General features: G+C 38.9%; 1 long non-coding RNA gene across 1 annotated transcript in view; it reads left to right on the top strand.

Annotated features, from left to right (window-relative positions):
• Nucleotides 1-12: 12 nt before the first annotated feature.
• Nucleotides 13-19,004, top strand: part of LOC146763497 (uncharacterized) — a 132,930-nt gene continuing 113,938 nt past the window's right edge. The window contains exon 1 of the long non-coding RNA XR_014951762.1: nucleotides 13-18,997. This is a non-coding gene — a long non-coding RNA (uncharacterized LOC146763497). The remainder of the gene's footprint in view (nucleotides 18,998-19,004) is intronic.

Below are 19,004 nucleotides of genomic sequence, written 5' to 3'. Positions count from 1 at the left end.
GGGTGAGTGTGGCGGGGGGAGCGCAGCGGGGACGGGACCGGGACCGGGACGGGGACGGGGACGGGACCGGGACCGGGACCGGGACGGGGACAGCTCCGCACGCAGCCGCACGCGGAGCTACGGGCACGGATCCCTGGAAATTGCCGCGGGAGGGAACTGCCCGGCGGGAGGTGGGGGGAGCGGCACAGCAGCGCCAGCTCGGGTGTCTTTGCGTTTGTAGTTCTGCTCGTCGTTTACGCAGTCTCTTTTTACGGGAACCTGAGAAGTGCTGGTGTCAGCAGCCCTTGAGGTTAAGGAACCGGAGCACCTGCTCCTTACCTACCTAAAAAAGGAACGAGGGAAATGGAAACCAGCTACTTTGAGATTTGAGAGTAAAAGGCAGAAGGACATGGGCTGACCATCTGGCTTGATGCTGGCCCGGTCAGCAGAAACGTGGTTCTAAGTTTGCATCACAGGGACATTAGACAAGAAACTATATTTAATTTGCTGACTTCTGAGATGAAGAATTAACACCACATAACAAGCAAGTGATTGGAGCAAATGATGTTCTCTTTTGATGGCCTCCACTACTGCTAGTATTTGCATAAATGAACCCCAGCTTAACTTTTCAGATAGTCATAGCTAAAGAGCAAACAGCTTCCTTTATGTAGACTTCTAAATATAAGTGACCTGTAAACAATGCATTTCTGAGAATTGGCCTACTCATTTAAACATTTGAATGTGTTTCTCAGTGGATGCAACAGATTTAAATTTTGTCCTGAAAAATGAAAAATAACAACCAGTCTCATAACAATTTCAAGACTTTAGATGTAGTGTAATGAGCCATACTGTAGGGCTGTGATCTGGTGATAGGCTTTAAAGCTCCCAGAGCAGGATCAAAACCAGTGTTTCCAGGCTGGTCTGCACTTGCTGTGCATGTTCAAATTTTATTCAAAATATTTTAATTGTTTGCTTGAAGCTGGGAGACTTTCTGGTGGATCAAACATTGCCTGTCTGCATTTTACAGGATCACACACGCTTACTTTAGGTCATTTTTGCCTGCAATTTCTTAGTTCCTTCTGTTCATTAACCCTTGTGTCCAGGGAGCTGAGCTTCAGACATCTTTACGTACCCCAAACAAGAAGATGACTTATCCAAAAACACTTAAGAAGGGGGAGCAAGAAGGGGCAAGGAGGTGTGAGTCAGCAGAGCAAAAGGGCTGTTTTGAAGTGGATGGACTGTTATGAGGCTGCAATGATTTGCAGTTACAGAGCAGATACATTCCTTGTTAATTTCTCACAGAGACCTGGAAATGAGAGCAGAACAGGTACTGGGAACTACTATCAATGCTCCAAGATCTGTGGAAGCTCCATTTCCTCCTCATGATCTACATACAGCTATTTCATGTGTCCAGTTCTAACAATCTTGTTGCACAGTTTCCTCATCATTGCATGAGCTCTGTGTTTAGCTTGTCCCTGGTGGCTGCTAAAACATGACTGGTGAAAGTCACCTGTAAGAGGCCCATTACAGCCATAGGCAGGAGCAGGGCTGGCATCTAGCACATCGCTGTACCTGGATGCCAGTTGCCTCCTCTTCAGCTTGCTTAGCTGAAGCTCATCTTGCAAAATGTCCAGATGAGTTTTGAATCTCATAATGGATGGGAACTTCCATTACCTCTTTGCCACAAGAGGTTGTCCACCCTCACTGGTAAGAATTTCCACATACCCCCTTCTTGGAATTTGCCATGTTGCAACTTGGTCATTTTGCCGTGCACCTCCAAGAACTGTCTGCCTCCTTCTTCTTTATTCTCTCCCAACGGGTAGCTGAAGACATAAGACAGATCATCCTGTAACCTCCTCTTCAGGCTGACCAGCCTTTCTCAGTGAATCCCTGTTTGTCATGTGCTCCAGCTCTTTGTTTGGTAACTCTTCACTAGACTCATTGTAGTCTGTTGGTATCTTCCTTGTTTCACACTGCCCCGGGCTGTGTGCAGCTCTCCATAGGCAGCCTCACAAGTGCCAGAAGGGGATGGGGGAAGTGATCACTTCCCTTGATCTAGCTAGGCTGTTACTGATATTTCCCAGTGTACACTCATTTGCATTGCTGTAAGAGCAATCGCTCACTCAAGCCTGCCCTTGTTGTTCGCTGGGACCTTTTCTGTAAAGCTGCTGTTTACCCAGTCAGCTCCTGGCTGCTTGGGTTATAATATCCAAGCTGCAGGACTTTATGTTTGCCTTAATTGAATTAGAAGAAATTCACACTGGCCCATGTCCCCAGCCTTTCAGAGTCCTGCTAGGGACAGCCCTGGCCTCAAGGGAATCAGCTGCTTCCCTCAATTTGATGTCATCCACCTGAGTCACCTGCTGATATGTATTTGCCTTGGCAAGTAACATACATTGTTATTGGCATCCTGAGGTGCATCACTGATCAGTGATGGAGCCTCCTGTAGCTGCAGAAATCAATTCTTCTAAATCAGTGAAAAAAACCAAATCCTAAAGGAGGAGGGAAGCCCTTTATTGTCTGTGGTATTTAGGATGCCACAATCCTGAACAGCTGCTGCAACTTGAATATATTTGATTCTGATTAATCTTCATAGCTATTTTGTATGCTCTCCTTCCTGCCCATTCACACATATCCAACACTCCATCTGCTCTTTGTGTTTTATTTTCGTTTTAATTTGTGTACCCTCACTCTGTGATGTTCACAGCGCAAGTTTAATGGGCTTTTCAATAAGAACATACGAGTTATCAAATGGCATCTTAACTCACAGGGCTTCTTTCTGTATAGTTTTGGCCTTACACAATTTCTGTCCAGTGTAATGGGTTTGTAGCGAGGTCTGTATGGCTCAGTGATCTCCTGTGCTAATGTATTTTGATTTAGCTAAAATGAAGTTTAAGAAGTTATTAGAAAAATCCATTTATGTTTCTTAAGGGAAGGAGTGATCAGGTATCCCATGTGAAATTAACAGCTGAAGAGCTGAAAAAATTCTGGCTAAAGAGGACTGTGACACTGTACATCAGTGCCTGGGGGATTAGTGGGAAGAGGGATTTAAGAGGCTTTCCCCTATTAGCCTAGCATAGGTTATTCAGTACTAAACGCAGCACACAGCTGGGCAGCTTCCCCTCTGTGTTGAGTCATGTGAACTCTCTAATAAATGGAGCCTTTTAAAAACTTGTTGGAGAAATCTCAGGGCTTGAATATTTATGTCCTAAGAATTTTGAAATTAAATAGACAAGAAATGGCCATGCTGAATTGCTTTTTCTGTTTAGGTAAAAAGTTGAACAGTTGAATCTGTTCCATTTTTATTCCTATAGCATGGTTTACATCCAGTGGATGCTTCCAATAAGAATAAACTCCTTCTCAGAGGGGATCTGCATTCTCATCACTTCTTCTCAGAAGGGATTTTCAGTCAAATGCACTAAAGAAATACTATAAACATTCAAAAATGAAAGCTGGAAAAACAGAGGCTGGCTGGTTTTAATAAATAATTTCAACTTTACAGTAGCAAAAACTGAGAGAGGTTCTGCTTAGAAATAGAAGATAATTGAAGACTTGCTAATTAAAAGGACGAGGATTTAAGTTTGTATGCAGAATAAACCTCTCTTTTTTTATGAGATATATTATTTCAGAGTAATCTCAAAAGAAGGTTTATGCAGCAAAGTCTTTAGACACATATCAGGACACTCCAAAATCCAAATAGACTGTGTACTACTCTAAGTATTCTGTTGTAATGTAAGTCTGGATACCACAGTATGCCTACCAAATGACTACAAGTATAATCCTAACTTTCTAGCTGTAATGAAAGACTGCAGTAGACTCAAAAATTTCACTATTGGTCTGACATGGTTTGAAATATGACATTTCTTAGAATCTTGAAATTGTCAATGACTAGCCTCAAAATAGACATGTCACATAATGCCTATGAACGAAAATTCTTGGGACAAACATAGAAAAAATCAAATACTCTAATATACAGTTATTATATAAGAATCAGGACTGACTCTTACATCATATCCATTCTAGAAGTAAGCAACTGTCATTCAATTTTTTAAAAAAAGGAATCATGAATGTCATAATGGATAATAAGCTAAATTTAGTGTAAGGACAGGAAAAATATGGAATAGTCAAACTCACAGAAAGTAACACAGGAAGAAGTATCATAGATTGAAGTTAGGTAACACAACAAAGATATCATGAGATAAAGACACGTGCAAAGAAATTAGTTATACTGTGAAGAGCATGGGGAGACTTTTAAATGTATTGGTTTTCCAAAACTATAAATGAGTCTATATACAATGAGTTTAACTTGGAAATCATCACACTTTCATGCATTCCAATAAAGACCTACCTCATGGACAAGTGCAGGAAAACTTACTACAATAGGGAAACAGGACAGTGAAACCAAAGATGAGCATAGGGAGGAGTTGCTGTTAAAACCAAAACCTTGGTGCTTGCATAAGGTATGAAATAAAAAATATACAGAAGACCCTGCAGAAGACAGGAAGAAAACCCAAACATTCTGCCACTTCAGAATGTATTAATGTTCCTGATCTTAAACAGTGCTTGCTGTTGTCTAACTTTGAAAAATTGCACTGGTGTAGTACTGAAAAATCAGAAGGTGAAGAAAAATCAGGGTGCAAAGCCAAGAAGGAATAGAAATTGGTTTTTATCTAGTAGTTAACACAAGGTAAACTGAGCTCACCTTGAAAACACTGTCCGATTGTGTAGTGAAAGTATAAAAGGAAATTTCTGTATGTTTTGCTGCTTTTGTAAAGTTTTTGAGAAGTTCTAGCATGACAGAAAGGTATGTATCACTGGAAAATATACTGATGGACACACAAAACTTGGAGTTTCAAAAACACTGGGGCTGAGAGAGAAAGCAGAATTGTGAGCAGATACCGAAACATCACAGTGCATCATCAGGTACATTTTGTCTGTGGAAACACAGAACACAAAGTAGAAAGCATAACAAATAACAGTTTGGAATCTTCTACATGGTATGTGAGTTAATGGAGCTTATATAAATAGTGTAATTTCTGTTACCAGTCTTGCTTGAAGAGTTTGACTAGAGAAGACTTTTGGAATTTGATAAATGTTTTGGGAAAAATAAAAAAGAAAAATGTTAAAAAACCCAAAGATGCTAACAGTCTCAGCAAAAGGCAAAGTTGACAATTTACTTACTTTAACAACCAAGCTATGTCAAAGCTGCTAGCACTCTAGCAATTTGTTGTAGTGCAGGCTTCACTATGCATTCCTGGTCCTCCAGTCTCCACTTTCATTGTATTGTGCACAGGGAACAAAAGAACATCTCCCTTTCTAGATGAAACTGTGGCTTCATAGGGTGGTAATGGTTTCTTCCCTTCTCCTTTCTTAGGATACAAGGACCACATTGTCATGGAAACCACATTCTTCTTTGCCTAACTTAGGGGTATACTCCAATGACTGCAGTAAGCCATATGCACAGGAAAACCTTGAGAAATCCCAAGTGGTCCTCATAACCAGTAAAAAGCAGTAAGGCATAATTCTCATTTCAGAAATTGATTTTTATCTTTACCACGTATTGTGCTATTACTCCTACTTCTGACTTCTCCACTCAGAAGGTTTTTTTCTTCTTTTTCACTATTCTTCTTCTCCTCTCCCTTTTTTTTTTTTTTTTTTTTTTTGTTTGACTCTATCTCCTTAGGAAAAGCCAGGATGCCCTATGGCTTATCGCAGTCATGGAAGTGCAAGAGTGACCTAAAAGCTTGAAGAAACTGCTGGTCCTGTTCAGCCTGTCAGTGCTGGGATTGGCTTCTTTGGCTACTGACACAATTTTTGTTGGGTGAATGAGCAGTAGAAGGGAAGTGGATAGGTTTTTTGATTTTGCAGATGGAAAATGGAAGATTGTAACAACACAGAAGATGATATAAAATAAAATATTAGAGTCATTAGAGAAATTAATTTCCATTTCTGAAGTAATAAACGATCAAAATAAGGGGTCGTTAAAATGCAGTGTTATGCAAAATAATGCACTTCCTGGGGGAAAAAAAATAAGCATGGTTGTTAAAATAACGTTTTTCATTTATGTTATTGACCTCCATTATGTGTTATTTTGCATGTGAAGAATTTTGCTTCAAAAGGCACAAACACGATGCTTCTGAAGATCAGTCTTTATTTCTTTCAGTCTGCTATTTTGCAGGGTAATGATCTTTCCCTAAGTGTTTTTTGGGTTTGATTTTTTTTACCTTAGCTTTTCAAGTTTTCAATCGCACTAGCTCCCTCTGGTGGAATTCTGAAGTGCTCTACTTTATAATCCAATAAAATTACTGACTCACACTTAGTTTGATAGATGATAACGTGAGGTTACTGTTTTATATAATTGTTACATTAAAAATAGGGGAAAAAAAAAGAGTCATGTCTCATAGATGCGATTCAGCTTACCCCAGATGAGCTCATAGAATGAAATGTTAGCAATCTGGGTCAAAATGGCAGGAGAAAACATCTTTCATTTCCCCTCCCTCACATTCTCTTAACTGAAATAATGGATAGAATTTTGCTAGTATGTGTTTAGAAAGGAAAGGTGTTACAAAAATGTCATTAATATGGGACTGGCCTGTTTCATTTGGCAGCAAAAATCAGTCAGTCTCTTACAGAAAGTGTTCATAGGAGAATTTCCGTTTTGAAATTAAGTCACTTGGCAGTGGTTGCCACTTTCATCCTGAGAGCTCTCACCAGTGCTGAACCAGTCTATGGTACATTCATCCATTTGTAATCGATAGTGAATATAGAAAAGAGAAAAGAAAAGATAAAGAAGAGCAGGAAATAGGAAAACTGTTTGACTCTTTTCCCTGTTTATGCCTGTGAGAAGGACTTGCATTTTTGAGGACTTTGCAAAAGAATGAAACTAAGCCTTTCACCTAGAGTTGAGTAACTGTGTGTCTGCCCTTTCTCAGTGTAGCAAGACTGATTGAGAGGAAAAATATGTTTATACTTGCATCATCACTCCATCCCAGTCTCCTGTCTCTGCAGTGTAAGTCCTCATTACTGGACATGGTAGGTTTCCCATGTACAGTCCTGCCTCTTCTTTAATAGTGGTTCAAGAACTCTTGCCTGGAGGCAGAAAAAGGGAGTACTCTTTTTCAATTTGACTCTGCTGTATAAACATTCTCAGGCTGACACACCGATATGCTTTTAATTATGGCACTTTAGAAACTTTGAAAAAAGAAGACATGAAAAAGTTTTTTTTTTTGTAGATTAACTGTTCATATTTGAAGAAATTATGTAGGCTCCTCTGTTCACATGGATAAGGGGCCACAGTATTTTCTGACATAGTTTAAGAAAGGTAGAAAGGGAAATGCTAGAGATATTTTTAGAACTATTGCTCTCTAAGTGGCATGAAGACTGAGCTATTTGAAAGGGCTTCAGTGCTAAATACCAATAATATTTTACAGTTTTGACAAAATTCTGCTGAATATACCTAATTTTTGTACAATCTGACATGGGAAAAATCCTGACCCTACATATTTCTCTGTTTAAATAAAAGAATTTAAACAAACTTATGTGATAACTTTTTTATGAACTTATTGTTTCATTGAGTCTGAAACTTCAGCTTTTCAGAATTATTTCAGACAGGTTATTTCATATTTTCACAAGAACTCCACAGCCAACAGTAATATGAGTAAGAACTGTAAGAGCTGCAACTAGTGTACATAATTCTGCACACCTCAAAGTTCTTGGAACATTTCTTTAACCTGTAAGACACACAACATCAGATAAGTATTATGTTGCATGTGTCAATATGTTAGTCAAACATTTGATACAGACTTTAGTATTGTTAAATCTTGTTTCTTCTTTTGCAGATGTCCTGTATCATTCAGCAAATTCTTTACCTGACATTTCCACACTGAATGTTTGTTTTACATCTACAAACCTCACAGTTTTGGACAATGCCTTTTTATTTTTAAAATCAACAGAACCAGTCATAAGTTAGTAATTTTTAAATAAATCTAGCTTCTGTGCCAAGAGAGTATATAAGAAAATTGAGCTGTGTTTAAAAGGAAAAAGTTATTGTAACTATGCATGAAGAATTGAAAGTCATTCATAACATTCATAACACATGATTAAAAGCTGAGTTTAAAAGCCGACTGTTTTCAGCTAGGCACTGTTAAGAGCAATTATGTGTTAATCAGAGAACCTGATTAACAGATAGTTACACATAGTGCACTCTAGTGTACTCCTAGGTTAGGAACATGCCAAAGAGACTTGTACAGTGCAAGAAAAGAGAAGAAGAATGAAAATAATTTTTAGAAACCAGAAGGCATGTCTAAATTGCTTAGATATACAAAATTGTAAAATTGCACACAAAAAGAGCTAAAATAGGTATAATTGTCAGCAACCATTTGTAAAGCAACTCTGCCTCCTATAGAGACTTAAAAATGTTAACTCATAATACTTTAAAACTTACTTATAAAGAATAATTATATTAGCATTTTTAATAGTAGTCAATTACTACTAATAAATACACCCCTCCCCATCAAATAAATAAGGATCAATATATTCAGAATGTATCTTTTCCTGAAGGCATTTTTTCAAACAAAGGAGGAAAAAGAAACTCTTCGTATAGGGGCTCTCTCTATTCCAGTACAATGCTGAATGCAAGCTTCTTCATTTTTGTTCTGTATTGATCTGGGTTATATTAAGGATAATTTCAGGATAAGTGGCAAACACAAAGGCAAGAACAAAAGTATTTAACTCTTAGGGATGTGTCAGTCTCTAAACCTGAAATCACTTCTACATTGTCCATCAACTGGACAACAACCCCATAGGATATTTAAAATGTTAAAGGATGCAGCTTTGTGAAATTCTTTAGCTCAGTCTGGGAATCTGACCAAAAGATGTATATTCAGGGCAGAAGTTGTATCAGAAGATAGATCAATGGATTCATTGAGCAATCTTCTGGTCATCACTCTTATTCAGAAAAAAAACTTTGCATGTGCAGGAGAGAGTTCCTGAAGTTTGACTATCTCATTGAATAACATTGTAATTTCTTTGGATGAAAAGTTAAAATATGAAATGTACAGGTTTGGGGAGGTTTTTTAGGTAAATTAATGACGAACATTCTATACAGCTTTTATTCTTATATACCACCTCCTGTAACTGCAGTGTAGCAATTTGTTTTCCCTACATTTGCAAGTGAAAGAACAACTCAAAAATTGGCACTATGAGGCCTGTAATATTTCTATTCTCTTAACAGGAGACATGCTTGTGTGTAAAGTTAAAATCTAGATCTGAGTTTCCTTACAATTTTAGGAGGGTCAGGAGAGCATTGCAGTTATGCAGACCGGATGCAGAACTTCAGCTGAGATACTTGGGAGAAGGATGTTGTGGATAGATACGTATCTCAGATTCTAATGCCTTTGTGTTTCAGGATGCATTCTGAATTTGGGTGTTGCCTTGTGCTAGTTCCATATTTAAACTTCCTCTGTGGTAAAACAATTACTTAGTTTGAGATTTTGGTGAGTGAAATAAAAAGGATTCTTGGGTTTTGAAAAGACAAGGTAGTGAAAGCTATAAAGAAGAAAATATACACAGAACACATGTAAAGAGGATATGAAATTTGGAAGGCTGAAACTTTGGTTTCTCCAGCCCATAAACTGTATTTACTTCATGTGTTCAAATAATGCAGACAAGAAATGATTATTGTGCAGTGTGCTCTCTCCCTTTGACAGGTCACTTTCTGAAAGGGAAAACAGCATGAAGTTATGCATGAAGAATGTCAGTTTAATGGCTAGTCCTAAACATATGGATATGGCACAAAAAAGGATGGGGATGTGTGATGGTATCGGGGCTGTCCAACAGCAGCAGTGTGCCATGCACACTGTCAGGAAGTCGGAGATTTCAGCAGGTGCTTGTGCCTGCATTCATCAGCCCTCTCTGCATGACAACGTGACGCCCACATGGTGACTGCTCCTGTCCTAGCTCCTCACTGCAATCCTTAATGAGAACACTGTGAACAATCCCTCTCTGTGTAGGCACTTGAGCTGGTTTTGCCCGGGGGAGAGTTAATTTTCTTCATAGTAGCTGCTATGGGGCTGTGGTTTGGATTTGTACTGGAAACAGTGCTGGTAACACAGGGATGTGTTTGTTATTGCTGAGCAGAGCTCACACAGAGCCAAGGCCTTTTCTGATTCTTACTCCACCAGAGAGGAGGCCAGGGCTGCACAAGGAGCTGGGAGGGGACACAGCTGGACAGCTGACCACACTGACCAAAGGGGTATTCCAGCCCACAAGGCATCATGCTCACATAAACAGCTGTGGGAAAGAGAAAGCAAGAGATGTTTGGGGGAATGGTGTTTGTCATCTCAAGGAAGCCTTGCATGTGATGGAGCTCTGCTCTCCTGGAGATGGCTGAACACCTGCCTGCTTATGGGAAGCAGTGAATGAATTCCTCATTTGGCTTTGCCTGTCTATGTGGCATTTGCTTTATCTGTTAAAAATGTCTCTCTTTATCTCAGCCCCTGAGTTTTCTCACTTTTCTCATTCTCTTCCCCCCACCACTGGAGGGATTGAGTGAGCTGCAGTGTGGTGCTTAGCTGCTGGCTGTGGTTAGACCACAACGCCGCAGAGTGACAGAGGCAGCCAAGTGTTACTCTGGGCCGTCTGCAGTGTCCAAAGTTAGGTGGGATAAAGGAAAGCTTGTTGACAAGGAAATTGTTGCTTCTTGTTTTGCATCTCCCTCCTCATCCCAAGAAGTTAGTTTCTAGAATTTTTTGTTGTTTCAGTGACACAGAAATATTATCTACCTTGACCATTTTCTTTCATTAAGCTTGTCTGTAGGAAGATTGTCATACACAAAAACTTAAATTTATATTCTTGTTATATCATTACAACAGAGACAGTTACATTGAATGAATATTGGTTTATATTGAAATGCTTTTCATTAGGTAATTTAGTTGATGCATTTGGTGCTACTACAGGGAACTCCCAAGAAAAGGCAATGTTTTAGCTTAATAGACTACGTATGAATACTTTCCAAGCCTGCATGGCAATTGCTCATCCTTCTGTCTGAAGTAATGGTCTTTTGGCAGAGGCTTAATGGCTGCAATTCCATTGGAAAAGCTAAGGCTCTGTTTTTCACTTAGAGAGTTATTGTCTTAATTCTTTGTGTCTGGATGATCATAGAGTATGTTATTAATAATAGATTTGAGATGAAAAATAAGAGGGTCTATTCATGAAAGAACATATCCAAAGGATGCAGGAGCTCTGGCCAGCTGAACTGATTGTTTTATGCAATGACTGTGTCATTTGTACAGCAGATACTTAATAGTAGCTACTGAAGTCACTGAACTGCATTTTTCTCTGGAATATGTAAGTATCTTACCAGCTTTGCAAATTGCAAAGATACATTTTCATGGATGAGGCTGAGTTTCATAGACCAGACTGCTGTTAAGCAACTAAAGATGTTATATGACTTAATTTTATTGTATGGCTCTAATCCAAATGCAGAAAAATTGGAATAGAGAAAAAGTTTGTAGCAGAAGGTAGCATGAGAAGAAAGACTCAAAAGGTTTTTGGAAATATTTTTATTATGAAGGGCTCTTCTATCAAGTATCTGGCTATGGTTCCTAGATTTATCTGAAGGGGAGACATTTTTAATCATTTGAAGTGCTTTAAAATAGCTGACCTTTCAAATACCCACTATTTGCTCTTCTACAGTCTGTGGTGGGAGAGGATTTTTTTGTTGTTTTGCAAACACCATCATTTTCTCCTATACACAGCCATGTATGACAGACTCACAGGAGAAGTACATCTTAGAGCAGGAGGGGTTTGGGAAAGGTGTGGGTGTCAGACACCTGGTGTGCTGGAAGCAGCAGAAACCACAGGAACAAAACAGCATGGGGCAAAATATTTTGGAACAGAGTTTGCAAACAGTTATTGACGTGAGCAGGGACTGATAGATGGCCTAGATTAGTGTATGAATGTAATGGGACTTCATGCTCTACAAGATCAAAATAGCAAATGCCCCATTATGGCAATTATCAGCTGGTAAAAGCACAATAGATGAAGTTGATAAAGTACTTCTATGTTCATTAGCCTCACTATGTGGCAAATGTGTTATAGGTCACCATATGCTAATGCTTTACCTGACAAACAGAAAATGTTAATGGAAATTATAGAAAGACAAATTATAAGGAGGCCAATTCATGTTCAACTATTACAAATCCAACTAAATGTTCAGCCTACAAATACATGGTGAATCTGTGGTCAGCATCCAAAATTCTTTCTTCTGATTCAAGTGTTGAGGGCATTTAAGTCAGGCAGCATCTTTCTTGCAACTTGACTACTCGGAGCCAAGGCAAAACCATTTTGATTTTTAACTCAGGGAAACACATAGCTAATTAATTTGGCCTTGAAAAATATTTGAAGGCAAATAAATGATCAAGCATTGTCACGCATTCTTCAGGGAAAAGATATTTATAATCAAGATTTTCAAAACGAAAGACACAAATGATCTGGGCTGAATTAAACTGCATCCTTTTAACAAGGAAACATACTAATTTTATTGTGTACATGTGGGTCCCTGCCTTCTATCTTATGCCTTAAGGTTTTGCATGTAACTATTTTACCTACATTAGACTTTTTGATGTAACATTTTATTAAAGTAACTACTTTTTGTTCTGCTCAGATAAAAGCCTTTAGCTCATCAGGAAAAGTGGATTCCAATATGATTTTAAGAATTTCACCATTTCCCTTTGTGGCTGAGGAAGGGTTTTAATATTCACTCAAAGGTCTGGGTAGAACAGAAGGTATAGACTTTAACCAACATGCAATACATTCCCTCCAGAATGGTACTAGTTAACTATAGGGAGGAACTACTCTTTTCCAGATCTTTCTCATATCCTTCCAGGCAAGTCCTTCCAAAACTCTAAAGAGCCCTTCAACACTTACATTCAGAAGATCTAAGGGTTCTAATTACAACCAGGTCTTTACCACTGACACAGATAATGATGACACAGACAATGAGATCTCAGTGTGTTACTTCTGTTTTTATTAACCTACAATGAGTGTTACAGACATAACTGACTTCTATTGATTGCATATGCCACCACAGGATACTACAATGCTTAGGATACCAGCAAAAACAAATTAAATAAAAGGCTGATTTGTGTAACTGATCTGACCTAAATTTGGTGCTCATTTCTAGTTTAAGGCCTCAGAACAGAGATATACATGTACAAACTCTTTGAAGTTATTATATTTACCTCAAGATTCAAGCCTATGTAATGCTGGTGCTCAGGAAAAATTATATGGTAGCTGAAGAGGAATAAAAACTCAACAGGATAAACCAGCACAATAACAGGAAAAAAATGAAGATGTAAAAAGGAATGGGTTGTTTTTAAGGTTAGTGGAATGGGGCTCTGTGGCTAAACCCAGCTGGCTTGGGAAGAGAAAAATAGGGTAAATAAAAATATGTAAATAAGAAGCATTGCCAATTAAGTTTTAACATGATTTGATCAAGAAAGTAACAATATTTAATAAAAATCTAAGTATTAACTGGCAGGGGCAAAGATATGTAGGCAGGGAGTTCTTAAATAACCAGCACATATATATTTGTTATTTTCAGCAACGTATTTCTTCCAAGAAGAATTTCAAAATATAGCACCATAATTTCAACAGTTCTCCCATTCTCTGGAGCAGATTTTCTTCCCTTTTTTGAATCTCTGCATGCTTTAATAGTTCAAAAATGTTGCAGAGGGACAGTTAAATTTTTATGTAGTTAACTCTTGCAGACAGAAATTAGGAGAGGTCTGGGAGAGAGAAAAACAAATTTCTGAATAAAGAAAGAAAAAGTAGTTATAGTGATCAAAGTATGCTTTGGGGCAAGCAGTTCTTTATGACTGCAGCAGGTGCAGCAGGTGATGTAGCTTTGCAATGAGGGTGAGGTAGGTTACTGTGCACCATCCCGAGGCGCCTTGGCATAGGAGTGTCACCTAAGACACATATACTGCCTTGCCACAGCTTGTAGGAATTGAAAAAAATAGTCTCATGACAAACTTAGGGGCCAGAGAGGCTTATCAAATTCCTTTGAGCTTTTTCTAAATAATGCCACCAAAGTAACTACTCCAGCCTTTAGACCAGTGCAGCCTGTGTGGGTAGGCTGAACTACAGGACACTTTGGGACAATGAAAGTCTCCTGTCCTTTGCCTAGCGTTCAGATGGGAAGTTGCTCATCAGTGAGTACTAACACTGACTCAAGCTCACAAACTGCTCATAATTCATATCCTCTGTCTAATGGGGCTTGAGAGCATTGGGCAATTCATGAGTCACTGAAGTTGCTCTGCTGCTACTGTGTCACACAGTGTGTTATGGATTAGCAGTGGCACTGTGTCTGTGGCACTGTGGCCTGGTCCTCAGCCACCAGAGCCATGTGTTGGGACAGAAGGGCTACAGAAGGATTCAGATGTCCATCTAAACGGGCCTCAGCTGGGAGAAGGAGGCAGTGGGACCTTGTGGGACTAGTGTAACCACCTGCCTGTGGACCTGTGCTGATGTCCCCTCTCTTCAGATGTCAGGGGAGTTGCTTTTTGTGATATGGAGGTTTCGGTATGCTGTTTGAAGACTCTGAAATATTATACACATTAAATAATATATGTAACAGATATTGCATGTCATTAATATGATATTGCCAAATTAAACTTTAATTTCATTTATTTTGAAGTTAAAACCAATTTAAAATGTCAAATGATTAGGATACACTATGTAGATTATACTTTTGTATATTATCCAAACAGAAAATCCAGCAATAGGACATGGAGCCAGAGAGTTGCACAACCACAGTGATGGGATCAGAATGGTTCACAGAATTATTTTAGAGTTTTTAAATCTGTGTTCCACTGGTTGCCCTAGAACTCTATGTTCACATTCATAGTACCATCTATGTCTAACCTATATGTTTGAGTCAATATGAAGCCAGTACATTTTCACATACTTCCAGACTTTGGTGTCTCTTGGTACCAAGGGCTGCAGTACCTTTGTGCTCCTTCTTCTGTGCAGGGCTTCCTAGAACTGAGGGCAATCAGGGTTGCATATTCAGCTGCTTTTGATGCATTTCCCCTACTTTAAATTCATGGTATTAAGAATATAATTCACATGGCGGCCAGGTGGCATGACCTTTAAATCTTCCAGATGTTACTTTTAACTGTTTCTAAGAAAAATATCTCATCACTGCTTCCCATAAAAAGGCATAAGCCTCCCCCCAGTTAAGTTGAAATGGGAGAGGAAGTTAGCTATGAATTTTAGAGTTTACTTTTAGGGGTCAGTAGAGTGTGATAAAAGCATTTAGAATGTAATTGGCAAAGTGAACCCAAACAGAAGGACATTATTTGTGAAACAAAACATAACATTGCCCTATCTTATTACTCAGGTCAGTTTGCAAAATGTTTTTACTGTGACTGTAACAGATTCTGCCATTAGCAGATGCATATGCAGAGTACATGCACACTGACCTAGGAGATAATTAACAGGAACAGAAAATAGTGTGATCAAAAGCCTGTGGTTCCTCCCTGCTGCATTGTATCATCCCTTCTGGGTGTCATAGAATGCAGTATTATCAACCAGTATTAAGAAAGAGTTTAATCCCAAGCCTCAGGCTCTGACAGCTTCTGCATTGCTCTATAAATCATCCTTTCTTAGCAGAGTTTGGTAGGGTATGGAAGAGGTGTTTATATCTAAGCTTCAAAGTCAGCACTTGCTGATGCAATTAACTAATCTACAGCTCTCAAAGCTGAAGCTAGTTGTTTATTTTTAGGTGGAACTACTTTTCATTTAAAAGTGCTGACATAAAAATTGGAGTGTTTTGTGGGAAGATGTTTTAGCAAAAATGGAATAGAACTGTCTGCTGAGGAGGCATGAGGAGAATTTGCCAGCTTTGTGGAGCAAGGGGCAATGGCAAGTTGAGAACCCACAACTCTGGAGCCAGGCATGCAGCTCTTTGCAAACTTGGCTTTTCTGTTCTCAGCTTTTGCAAACTTCAACTCAGGACTGCCAGCAGTGGGAAAATCCTTAGCATTCAGCCCCGAACTGCCCAGCCACTCCAAACATTGGTGTAGCAAGGCTTGGGGAACATGAGGGAGCTTTGTGGAAAGGTAGAAACACAAAGAGATCTGTACTTTTGAAAACCATGATTTTGAAATTTCTTTGCTGTGACAATTTGAGTTTTTAATCTGAAAGAGAAGAGGCTTTTCACATTCTCTCAGCAGAAAATTCTTGTGACTAGACAATAATATCTGCAAATGTATGTATACAGCATTAGCTTTCCTTTTCCTCAGCAGTCTGCATAGGGTTTCTTAAACCCTACCAATTTCAGACATGAAAAGAGAGGTTATGAGAAATACAGCAGCAGTCACCAAGGGAAAATGCTGACAAGCAGTATGGTATAGACTAACAAAATAGAAATCTCACATTGTAGTTATACCATTTTTGAAAGGAATTTAAGAATGCATGCATCAGTAGATGCTATTCACAGTTTTGGGGTACATACACACCCTTGTCCCGCTCTCTCCATCTCTGGGTTGCTGCATTTAAGATTTGCAGTTTTACCTTGCTGTATTTGCCTTTGGACAAAGAACAAGCAGAGCATCTTCTCCATTCCTCTGAACAGTGACCCTAAAGATCTAAAGTCAGAAACTGTGAAATAACTACTTTCAGTTCCCTGAACAAGCTTGCTATTGAACCGCCTCCTTTGTTCTTACCCAAGGAGAGTATTCGTCTCTGTAATTTACTTGGCAGCCAAACCACAACCTCCTACTATTCAAGGTATTTTGAAACTATAAAGCATTGTTTTAAATATTGTTTTATACTGAAGGGTTATATAAAATAAGAGTGATACTTACAAAGCTAACTTAAATAGTTCTCTACACAATTAAACTTCTATAATTACAATGCTAAGGTAATATTTGTATGACTTACCCAGGATGAGCTTTTATTTTTTCCCCTGAAGTTCTAACTCTCTTTTAAAGTGACACAATGATGTCATTCTTGGCTAGGCTACTGTACTATGTTTACTAGGACTTGAAATTTTCAGTATTTAGGTACTCTGATCAATAAAGAATAAAAATTTGATTGATACAGGATGGATCAGTGCTGCCTTTCAGACTTGGACTCCTGTCTCTTATAAGCAGTTTCTGTAGCGCTCAGTGCAGTTTACTATTTTGGTATCTGTGTTCAAGATGCTTCAGGACCTGCCACAGCTTGTCTAAAACATCTTGCAAAGCGCCAGGAGGAAGAGTGTGAGGAGTAAGCTTAGAAGAGGAGCAACAATTATCAAAAGAGAGCTCCTCACTTTCTTGAGGCTGCTGGCCACCCGTTTATTCTAATCTTGTACTACTTTCCCAATAATTACATTCAAAATCTTGCTGTGATTATTAGACATTCCTTGAACTATGCTGGGAAACAACATAAGAATTTTAATTCTTGATTGGCCAAAATATACCTGTTTGTACAGTGGGAAGTTGGAAAGGAATGTGAGAAAATTGCACATGTAGAATTGCAGTTTCTAATACATGTTCCTGTCTTCTGGTAATCTGAAGTTCATGAATTTCTAAAGACAGAGTTGGTGTGATATTAGTTTTTAAAATGAGAAGTATTTTTATCTTTTTACAAACAAAGGAGGCTGTTTGGAGAAGTAGAAGAGTATCTAGGTGTTCCTCACTTTTGATCTGGAATTTCCTTCTTTCATTGGATGCAAAATATCCATAATCTGAGTTATGGAATAACGTCATGCCATGAAGTTCTTCTCTCAACCAGGAATTTGGAAAATACTTATTCAGAAATTTTCTTATGATTCTTAATGGTTAATTACATGTGGAATTTAATACTGGCATATTGGGAACTAGAATGAATGCCTTTAATGCTCAAGATTTTATAACTTTCCCTTTCTAGTGTTTAAATGGTTCATTTTCATATTGCCTACAATATTCTTGCATTTGTGTAAGTGTTGCTACTACTGGTCTTTTATGGCTGAAATATTGAGAGTTGTATTCAAATTTCAGTTTAATTTTGGGATAATTTAACCACATTTCTGCATTTTTCTCAACAGTGAAGGATATTTGACTCCCAAATTATAAAACGGTTGGACATATTTTACTATTTTAGTGCCACATATATTCCCTTGTCTATCCTTGAATGCAAATTAGTTTTTAAAAGAAAGCCAATGCTGTGAATACCATGTAATGTCATGTGAACTTTGCACTGAAGATAAATAGAGTGTGGTGACATTTCCACAGCTGTGGGAGAATAATCTGGAAAGGTTAGGCAGGATTACCTTTTTTTTTTGTTTGAATACATAAAATTGATCAGTTCACAGTCAGTGGAGGTCATCCATTTTGGGCTTGGGCTCATTGGACCATATCCAAAACCTACCAATGTACTTTCCTCTATGCACTCATATGCACCTGTGGGGACAGAAAACTCTGGTTGCTGAGTACAGAGGCCAAGATATGTTAGCTTCAAAGTAGAATTTAAAACAGATGGTGCCCCATGCTGACACTGACCTTCAGCACCCTCTCATGGCTTTTCTCATCACCCTGTGCACTGGTTGGGATATGACCCCATGTATGGACCAGTTGCATTTCTTTGGTTTGTTCTGTACCCTCTGCCTGCCGAATGTTGCCTCTGGTTTTATACAGAAAAGATTTTTTTCTCTTGCTGAGGGCAGCATAGAGGAATTGGAAGGGTGCTTGCCAGCGTCATCGGCAAAATCTGGGCACGAATGGAAACCAGTCAATTAATAAATGATACGATTAATATTTCGCTAAACACACTATTTGCTCTCTGCCCTTCTTCTGTTTCTAGCATAAAGCCTCTTATTTATCTCATCAGATGTCCAAAGCCCAGCAGCGCCACTCCAGAGAAGCAACCCCTGTGCGATCCGGGGGCTGCACAGATCCCGCTCTCGGTCCCAGCCCGCCGGCCGTGTGTTTCAGCACACGGACACCCGAGCCGGACCACAGAGCAAGCAGAGATCATCGCCAGCACGAAGGTAATGA

This window comes from Lonchura striata, chromosome 1A (assembly GCF_050655825.1).
Source record: "Lonchura striata isolate lonStrDom1 chromosome 1A, ASM5065582v1, whole genome shotgun sequence".
In the NCBI taxonomy this organism is placed as follows: Eukaryota; Metazoa; Chordata; class Aves; order Passeriformes; family Estrildidae; genus Lonchura; species Lonchura striata.
Note: the sequence above shows the minus strand (reverse complement) of the source record. Positions and strands in the feature narration are given on the sequence as shown.